Source organism: Gavialis gangeticus, unplaced genomic scaffold (genome assembly GCF_001723915.1).
Source record: "Gavialis gangeticus isolate Ggan-Ray unplaced genomic scaffold, GavGan_comp1, whole genome shotgun sequence".
In the NCBI taxonomy this organism is placed as follows: domain Eukaryota; kingdom Metazoa; phylum Chordata; order Crocodylia; family Gavialidae; genus Gavialis; species Gavialis gangeticus.
The window spans coordinates 121,530,497-121,539,296 of record NW_017729022.1 but is presented as its reverse complement, the minus strand read 5'-3'; the positions used below and the strand labels follow the sequence as shown (position 1 = coordinate 121,539,296).

The 8,800-nt window shown below is 49.2% G+C and overlaps 1 protein-coding gene and 1 long non-coding RNA gene across 2 annotated transcripts in view; one reads left to right on the top strand and one right to left on the bottom strand.

The window, feature by feature from the left end:
* LOC109296630 overlaps positions 1-437 on the top strand; it is a 16,008-nt gene extending 15,571 nt beyond the window's left edge. The window contains exon 3 of the long non-coding RNA XR_002097006.1: positions 339-437. This is a non-coding gene — a long non-coding RNA (uncharacterized LOC109296630). The remainder of the gene's footprint in view (positions 1-338) is intronic.
* Positions 1-8,800, bottom strand: part of FBLN7 (fibulin 7) — a 57,515-nt gene that overhangs the window by 45,794 nt on the left and 2,921 nt on the right. The window lies entirely within an intron of this gene.

Here is an 8,800-nt window from a genome sequence, read left to right as displayed (position 1 = left end):
CTGTGGGGCATAGTAGGGGAAACACGGACTTGATCTGGGGGCACATGGGGAGTTGCTGGGAAGCTGTCTTGGTGGGGGCAGCAGGGGTCCAATCTGGGCCAGTGGGGGCCCAATCTGGGTTGGCCGGGGCCAGCAGGGGCAGTACAAGCATGATTTGGGCTGGTGGGGGCAGTGTGGACCTGATCCATGCCATCAGGAGCCAAATCTGGGCGGTGGGGACCAGCAGGGGCAGTGTGGGCCAATCTGGGCTGGAAGGGGCAACATTCTGGAGCCTGTATCTCAGGGGTGGGCAAAACACAGCCCGGAGGCCAAATGCAGCCCGCCAGGCCATTCTCAAGACCAGGTTTCCGCCTCGATCCAGCTGAAGTGGCTCTGAAGCTGCCTCGGAGATCTGGCCATAGGGTATAATGGGGAATCAATGAAATATCTATAACTGTGTTGTTTCTTGTCCACCTTGGATGAAACTTGCAGGGATGGTAGCCTCTGCTGAGAGCATGAAATCTGCCAAGCTTGAAGAAGATTGGCGCAGGGATTTGGGGGGTACTGTACCCCAAATTCTTGAAAGCCAAACTCATGTCATAGCTGCGTGTCACACCACAGGGGGGTGAAAACTGCAGAGCTGGTACTTCTTACTGAGGCCACAAAGCCTGCCAGGTTTCAGGAAGATTGGTGCAGGGGTTTGGGGGGAACTGAAACCTTGAAACACTGGCAGATCTCCCTGAGAAGCTGGCTCAAGTTAGAGAGTGGAGTGAGATTTTTCTGTTTTGCTTTTGCATGTTTCATTGGGAAGCCAGATGCACCAATGTTAGCATCCTCTTGCAAGGAAACACTATGAGCATTGAGATGATGATCATCCAGCATCAATGTTGCTGAGCCAGCCATGTCATCTGGATGCCTGACTCCAGACTCCCAAAGCAAGTTTTATTCTCTGAGTCACGGCATATGCTCAAGAGGAGGGCAGAGAAAGTGCTTCAGGGATGTCTTCAAGGCCAACTTGAAAAAATGCAACATCAGTTCATGTAAGACTATCAATTCATGGAAGGCTCAGGACCTCTACAAATGGAGAAAGAGTCTGCTGCAAGGATTTCAATACTTTGAAACCTTACGACAACAACAGGAGATGGAAAAGCGGAAGCAGCAGAAACAGCGTGTTGTGAACTGAATCAAGAATCCGGAGCCACCCACCCCACATGCAAACACATGTCCAAGTTGCAGCAGAGTCTGTTGATCCCGGGTAGGCCTTGTCAGCCATCTTTGGACCCACAGATAAGACAATCATGGAAGACAATCATCCTTGAGTGTGAGGGATTGCTGAAGCTGTCCTATATAATAGATCTTATCTCTGCTGTGTATATCACAAGAGCTTGTCTTGTGCTAAGAGTGATTTCAGGGCAGCTAACAACTACCAGCATTCTGTTTCCACAGGGGCAGCAGACCTTATTTTAGTTATTCTGCACTTTGGGGGGAACCTCAGAAAGCTGGCAGGGCCTTCCTCTGAATTAGCTGTAAGATCAGGTCAGGTTACTGGTTTAGACTGAGATTTTGTCCCAGAGAGGAATCTTCTTGGGAATGAGATCTGGTCTGTACCCAAGAACACACAGCAGAAGTGTTGGGGGAAGGGCCTGGATCAATCCGAAGATTGTGAGAGTTGTCTTGTTGGTTTGGTAACAAAAATTCTTAGGAGAAGGTGTCACAAGCAGCAAAGCATGGGTCTCTTATAAAAACGTTTCTATTTAGAGTAAATTCTTAGGGCAGAACTGTTTTCTGGGAACAAGGAACTTGTGCATGATCCTAGATTCTTGAAAGAAGAGATTGCCTGCATGCCATCTAGGACCGTCTTCATTCAGGTGCACATAGTGTAAACTGGTGCACACAGTAGAAGCCAGTAGTTCTTAACCTTTTCAGACTCAAGTCACCACCCAAAACTTCTCAAAATTTAGGAGCACTCCATTTTAAAAAATAAATTTAAATATAGTATGCACATTATGATATAAACTTGTAATTGCTATATGTTAGTGATTGATTAAACATTATAATTGTATTAATTTCACCCCACCATGCCGCATGCCTCCTCCAGAGCCAGCACTCTGGCTCTGTGTCTCCTAGAAATAGGAAGCACACTGGAGCCGAACTGAGAAGTGGCTGCACAAGAAAGCCGTGGCTGCCTGCATCACATTCTGTGGGCAGACACGCCGTTTCTGCTCCAGCTCCTCCCAGTTCCTCTCCAACATGTCTCCTGAGTTCTACCTGGGAGCAGTAGCAGCCAGGAGATAAATGCTGCTCCAACAGGTGGAACTGACCCACATGCCTCTGTTCCCAAGGGGCATATCAGAGCTGAACCAGGAAGAGCTGCAGCAGAAATGTTGTGCTTCACTGCTTTATGCAAGCTGGTGAGCCTTTCTGTTGCAATCGCTTCTCCATTTGGCACCAAGGTCTCCTGAAAACAGAGGTGCAGAGGGCAATTTCACCCTGCAACTGTAGTGCCAGCATTGCAACATCTCTGGAGGTTCTTGAGGCATCCCAGGGTGGTGCAGTGCCCCAGCTGAGAACCACTGATGTAAGCTAACCTATTACACAAAGGAAATATTCAGGCCCTGCACCAGTGATTTCTTCCTGAGCGGATGCAATTTGCACAATCCTGTCTTCTGAAATTAAGAAGACCTTGTGTAGCATACATAGGCGACTGGTAGGGGGTGCATGGAGGTGCACGGGGGTGAACACGCCCCCCCGATGAAACTGGTTCCCCCCCGATGGCCAACACTGATGCTGTTGGTAGGGCTGGTGCCCCCTCTGACAGGGCCGCCACTGTTGGTGGCTTCTGTGGGTGCCCCCCCAGATTCAGGAGGCACCAGTCACTTATGCACATGTACAAGGAAGGGGAGATCCCTGTAAAGGGGGCTAGCCAGAGGTCCGGTGGTGCATGCCCAGAAGAGCCCGGCCTGCCCATGTATCAGTTAGAAGGAGCATCTGGGTACAAGCTTCAGCTGAAAGAGAAAGTAGCTCAGGCTATGCAGAAGTAGGCAAGGGGCTGCCCTTCTTCCAGTCTGCGGAGACCACAGAGCAAAGAGGAGCTGGGAAAGGAGCAGAAACTGGTCCCTTTGAAGGACAAGGCAGGGAGCTTGTTCTCCGAGGAACAGAGTGAAAAGGGAATGGAACATCCCAGCCTGGATAGCCATGCTGTGGTGTCATACCCAGGGGAGGTGGGTCAGTCTGGCTGGAGGGCCTAATGCAAGCAAGATTAAGTCCACAATAAAGATAAGGGGTTGAGGAGAGCGACCTGGGCAGAACTGGTGGAAACAGGGAGACAGAGGAGCAGAGGTTCAGAGACTGAGCATCTGTTCCCCCTATGAGGGCAGAGCTCCTGGAAGAGGGCTGGTATGAGCCCCCCTAAACCCTGCTTTAGGAAGAGGCTACCTTGCACCTGGTCTTCCCAGGAAACCAGCAGTACAGTGAGGACTATGCCATGCTGCCAGAAAGCTGACCTTTTACCCAGGTTCTGTAGACTCCTGGAGATGGATGTTGTGTTTGTAGGCTTGGGCCTCATAGACTGTGGTCATGTTTGCTTGGCGTTCTTCTTGCCCCATCTACTGAGATACTGGACATGATTACAGGTGTATTTATGCACACCTAAACTTAATGCATATTGAGGCAATTTAGGCACACATCTACATGTGCATGCGCTAATGTACATTAAGGCACATTAAATTTAGGCATGAATAGCTAAGTCACATTAGCCTATGAGCAGATGCGTTAATTTGCATTGAGTGTCTACATGTGGGCTAATACAACTTAGCTATTTGCACTTAAATTCGATACTTGCTTTTTGCAAGTATCAAATTTAGGCAGGACTAGCCTAAAACTGCCATTTTTAAGGCGCATAAAAGGCACATGTGTGGACACACTCTTAATACACCTTAAAAATGGCAATTTTAAGCTAATCCTGCTTTAAAATGTACATGTAGATACCCCTATTGTTGTCTTTGGGGCAGAGAATAAGTAGGAAACTGTTCCTGCTCATTTTTCTGTGTAAACAGGTAAAACATAGCAGCAAACAGGTTTTTTTGTAAGTCTCCAGGAAATTTTTGAACAAGTGAAAATACCCTAACTTCAAAAGAGTTTTATAATCACACAGCAGTAAGCAGCTGCAAGCTTGTCACTGCCACAGGCAAACTCACTAGTAGCTGAAACTCCTGAGGAAGGGTGGTGGGCATCAGTCCAGTGAGTTATTGATTCCGGCCTGGAAACTCTGGTTCATTCATTCAAGATGCTGCCTTGGTCAAAGGAAAAATGTATCTAAGAAAACAACTGGTGCTGTAATCATGCTGCAAAATCTAAACGAGGTGTTGGGCAGGGAGCCGTCCAGGCCAAATGGTCACACAGTTCATGCCAAATGCCTTACAAGTGGTGCCAAATCCTCCAGTGGGTCCCCACAAGGGGAAGGAATGAAAGTCTTCCTCCCTGTCCAGCTGCAGCACTTCTGCAGGACTGCTCTGGAGTGGCTCCTGAGCCACAGGGCTCTCAATCCAGTGCCCTCTTTCATGGAGTTGGCAGGGTGTGCACCTCTGCAGACGTGATGTCCTGGCCTTCTGGTTTCACCCTGCCCCTGTATGGGTGGACGGCCCCCATGCAAAGCTCAGCTGTTAGAGATCAGTCTGCCCTGAGATGTATGTGAAGCTGATTTGACCTCATTTCCATGCCCATGCAGTGTGGAGGAGGGGCAGGAGCTGGGCCTGAGTTCATGGTTATTAAATAAACAATAATAACTAATAATGCTGTGCTCCTCCAGAGCCTCTTTCATAGAAAGTTGAAAAGGCAGGCAGGCCTGCTCTTGGGGCACAGGAGACTGGACACATGGTGCCCACTTACCGCTATGACAGGTTCGCCACAGAGGAAGAGAAGGGAGGACTTAGCTTCTTTTCTGTCCCTGTGCAGGGTGACTAGTAGCCTAACCCTTCAGTCCTTGCAATGCTTAGGTAGGAGTTCTTCAATTTGTATTACAGTAGGCCTGTGTCCCACCCTCCCCCCATTTCACATCTCTTTGTAAAGATGCTGAACACAAAAACAGGCACAAAATATCCTCATAATGATGCATCAGTCTGCTGGAAGATTTTACTTGGACAAAGCTAAAATTTTTATCCTGCTTTTTGCCCAGTGCAGGTCACTTCTGTGTCTTGTTTGATGTTACAAGCTTCCCTTGCCAACTGCGGTTTGGAGCATCCGCGCTTAATATTCTATATACCATTTTGGCTACCACAGTTTTGAGCAACCATGGCTTTTCATGGCTGCGCATCAGCCCACCACCTCCCATTTCAAATAATCCGTGCTCTTGCTAGCCACCTGTGGCACTCCCATCTCCTCATGCACCCTCAGTCTCACATTGTGCTTCACACCGTTAACATCCAGTCGCAGGTGCTCTGCATTTTTTTTTCCACTTTCTTTGTGATTTTTGCATTTTGCCCTTAATCATGGCCTCTAAGTGCCTGAGTGGTGAACGTGAGCAATTTGTGAAGAGGGCAAGGAAAGTGATGTCCTTGGAAACAAAATTAGAGTTGTAGGATCGTCTAGCACATGGAGAGAGTGTGGCAAATGCAGGGAGGCATTTTGGTGTGAAGAAATCCACTGTGAGAATCATTAAGAAAAGTGAGGCTACTATTAGGGCTAGTGTTATGAATGATCCACTGGGAAGTGCTAAAGTTTCTTTAAAAGACCCACTACTCAACAATGACACTTCTTTTAACTCATTAAAGGTAAATAAAAATTATTTTTATACACTGTATCATTGGCGAGGCATAGGGGGTGCACATGGGTGCACATGGACTCCCTAAGATTGGCAGATTGGCCCTCTGTGAAAAGCGCTACCAGTGGTGCTGGCGGCACCTGTGGGCAGTTGCTGCTCGCCACCCCCCTCCACTGACACCTCTGGCAGCATCTGCAGGTGGTCCCTAATTGCTGCTGGCCGCCACTGATGCTACTGGCCATGTCTGTGGGTGGTCACCGACTGCTGGCTGGTGCTCCCCCTCCGCTGCTGACATCACCGTGGCTGCCTGTGGGAGCTCCCTGCTCACTGCTGCCACCCCCCCGCTGCGCGCACTGCCACCGCCACCTGTAGGCAGTTGCCGTGCCTCCCCCAGCCTCCGGGGCATGCGGCGTTCACGCACTGTACATCCCTTTATTATTCATATTCAAGTCCCTAACCCCATTTTTCCCACAAGCCTTTTGTCTTACCAACCACAGTTTTGTCAACCATGGGAACTTTCAGGAACCTAACTCCCACGGTTCGTGAGGGAAACCTGTACTTAAACAGATGCTGAATGTGCAAATACAGCATTGTGATACCTAAGCAAGTTCTAGGCAAGCTAGCTGGGGTGTAGGAGACAGGCTAGCCATAGCACACTCTGTACAAGCTCCTTCACTCTGCTGTGAAGCTACTGTACCCAGACTAGGCTGGTGTAGGTATCTTTACTCTGCACCACAGTGCACAGTATAGACAACCTCTAGGACGAAGGAAAGCTGCTGGAACTCCGGGCTTTTCCCAAGACAAATGCAAAGCTGTTTGAGAGAGAGGGCCTAGGGCAGTGGGCAGTGTTAGTATCAGGAAGTTCACACAATCCACAATGGTCAGCTCAACCCATCTGCCTGTCAGGTGCATTAGCTTTGTGATAGCTGTTGCATAAATCCAGCTATGTGGACTAGCTGAAGACCTGCTGAGGGCATGTTCCCTTTCACATGATTGGGACTATGCTTAGCACAAGGTTTTCATGGATTCCTGGGTTTTCAGGGAGCATTCTGATAAACAGTCTGATTCCCATATACCACATACCCATGAACCCCATCCAGGCATTCCTGCACTGACCCCACAACTGCTTCCTAGGAGATATAACCCAACTCCATCTGAGTGTGCAGACTTCCAGCAATGGAGTCCCTCTGTGCCCCTAGGCAAGCTGGGCAGATAGATCACTGCCCTAACCCTTAACAAATCACAACCTGCTTTCAAACTGGATTTTACTGGGCACTGGACTGTTGTGCCCTTGTCTGATATCAGAAATCTCCTCCCCAGGTAGGTACTAATATCCTACTAGCTACTCTCCTCTCAAACATTTCTTTGAAGCATAGGACAACTCTAATTCTCCCTGGTGCATGAACTTCATCACTGTCTTTAATGGCATCCTACTTGTACAGGAGGGAGACAGGGCAGCCCTCAGCATACAACTACAGTGCCTTGCAGAAGAAGCTGGCTGGCCATTCAGCTATGTTCTCATTCAGGCAGCTGATCCTGGATGGTGCAATCTGCAGTGCTCTGCCTCCTGGTACTAGGCATCAGTTACTTGGCAGCCCATCCCATGGTGCTTTTATCAAGAGCAGGATCTATTACATCATTGTCTGTCACATCTCTTTTTATCTTGAGCTGTGTGCTCACACCCACTTTGGCCAAGGGGTCTGTGAAACAGACTTACCCCTGTGTCCTTGCCTTCAGAGAGGACTTTGAGGGGATGCAGTGCAAATGTGCATCATGCAAAGGCAGAGCCCATGTTCTGGGGCTGGAGGCACTGCTCTAAGTGATCGACTTCTCAAGCCCTGAGTTTTGGCATTTCACTGCTGGACAGCAAACAGCAAAGCCTGCCTTGCATCCCTCCACAACAGCTGCCCAACAAAGAAAATAATAGGTCTTTACTGCCCCCAGTCACTCTAGCTCTGGGGGCAGAGGTCTGTGTCAGCAGCATAACTAGGGCAGATTAACAGGGGCAGCCACCAGCACCAGTGAGGCAGCTGCCCCTATGTGTCACAGTTGCCCCAGGTGCCTGGCTGTGTTGTTATACCTCTGGCTGGTGCTGCAACTTTGAAGGTCCAGGATTCAGACCCTGCTGATGACCATTGGGAGGGTCACAGCAACAGCATGTAACAGAACTTAACTGTTCAGTTTTTCCTTTTAAAAGCATATGGGATTCCATAAAAGCCAACATCAGTCACCAACAAGGTGGGGAAGTTGAGCACTCAGACACTAGGATGTGTCAGAATGAAGGCTGCACATGTCACCTGATTTCACCGCTCAGCCCCATGATCCTACACTATGTGGTCCCCAGGCCCCTGCCTTCATGTAGGCACAGAACAGACAGTGATGGAAGAGGAACCTGCACAAAGAAAAACCTTGACTTGTGCTACAAATTCTTTCAGAGGGCTGAGAGATGGGTGCTAGCTGTGTGTTCTATATGTAGTATGTGCCCCTCCTAAGGTAGCTGGGACCTTATGGGCAGACATGGGGAGCATGCCCAACCCCTGGTTAAGGCAGGAGGAACTGCCACTCCTCAGCATCTCTGCACATTACAAGGGAGGCTAGGGGACAGTGATCATGAAATGATCCAGTTTGCTATTCAGAGAAAGGTGCGGAGGGTAATTAGCACAGCGCAAATGCTTGACTTTAGGAAAGCCAACTTTGATGTGCTCAGGGCAGTAGTCAGGGAGGCACTCGGAGCCCAGGGTGTAGCTAGTATGGGGGTCTAGGAAAGGTGGCCATTCCTCAAGGAGGCTATCCTTGGGGCACAGCAGGATGCAATTCCACTGCACAGGAAGGCGGGAAAAGGTCCAAGAAACCTTCATGGCTGAGCGTGGATATCCAGGCTGGCCTGAGGGCAAAGAAAAAAGCATACTGGCGGTGGAAGCAGGGGGCAGGGACAAAGGAGGAGTACACCTCCCTGACCTGAGCTTAAACGGATTTGGTAAGGGAGGCTAAAGCAGCACTGGAGCTTAGATTAGCTTCTGGGATTAAGGATAACAAAAAGTCCTTCTTCAAGTATATAGATAG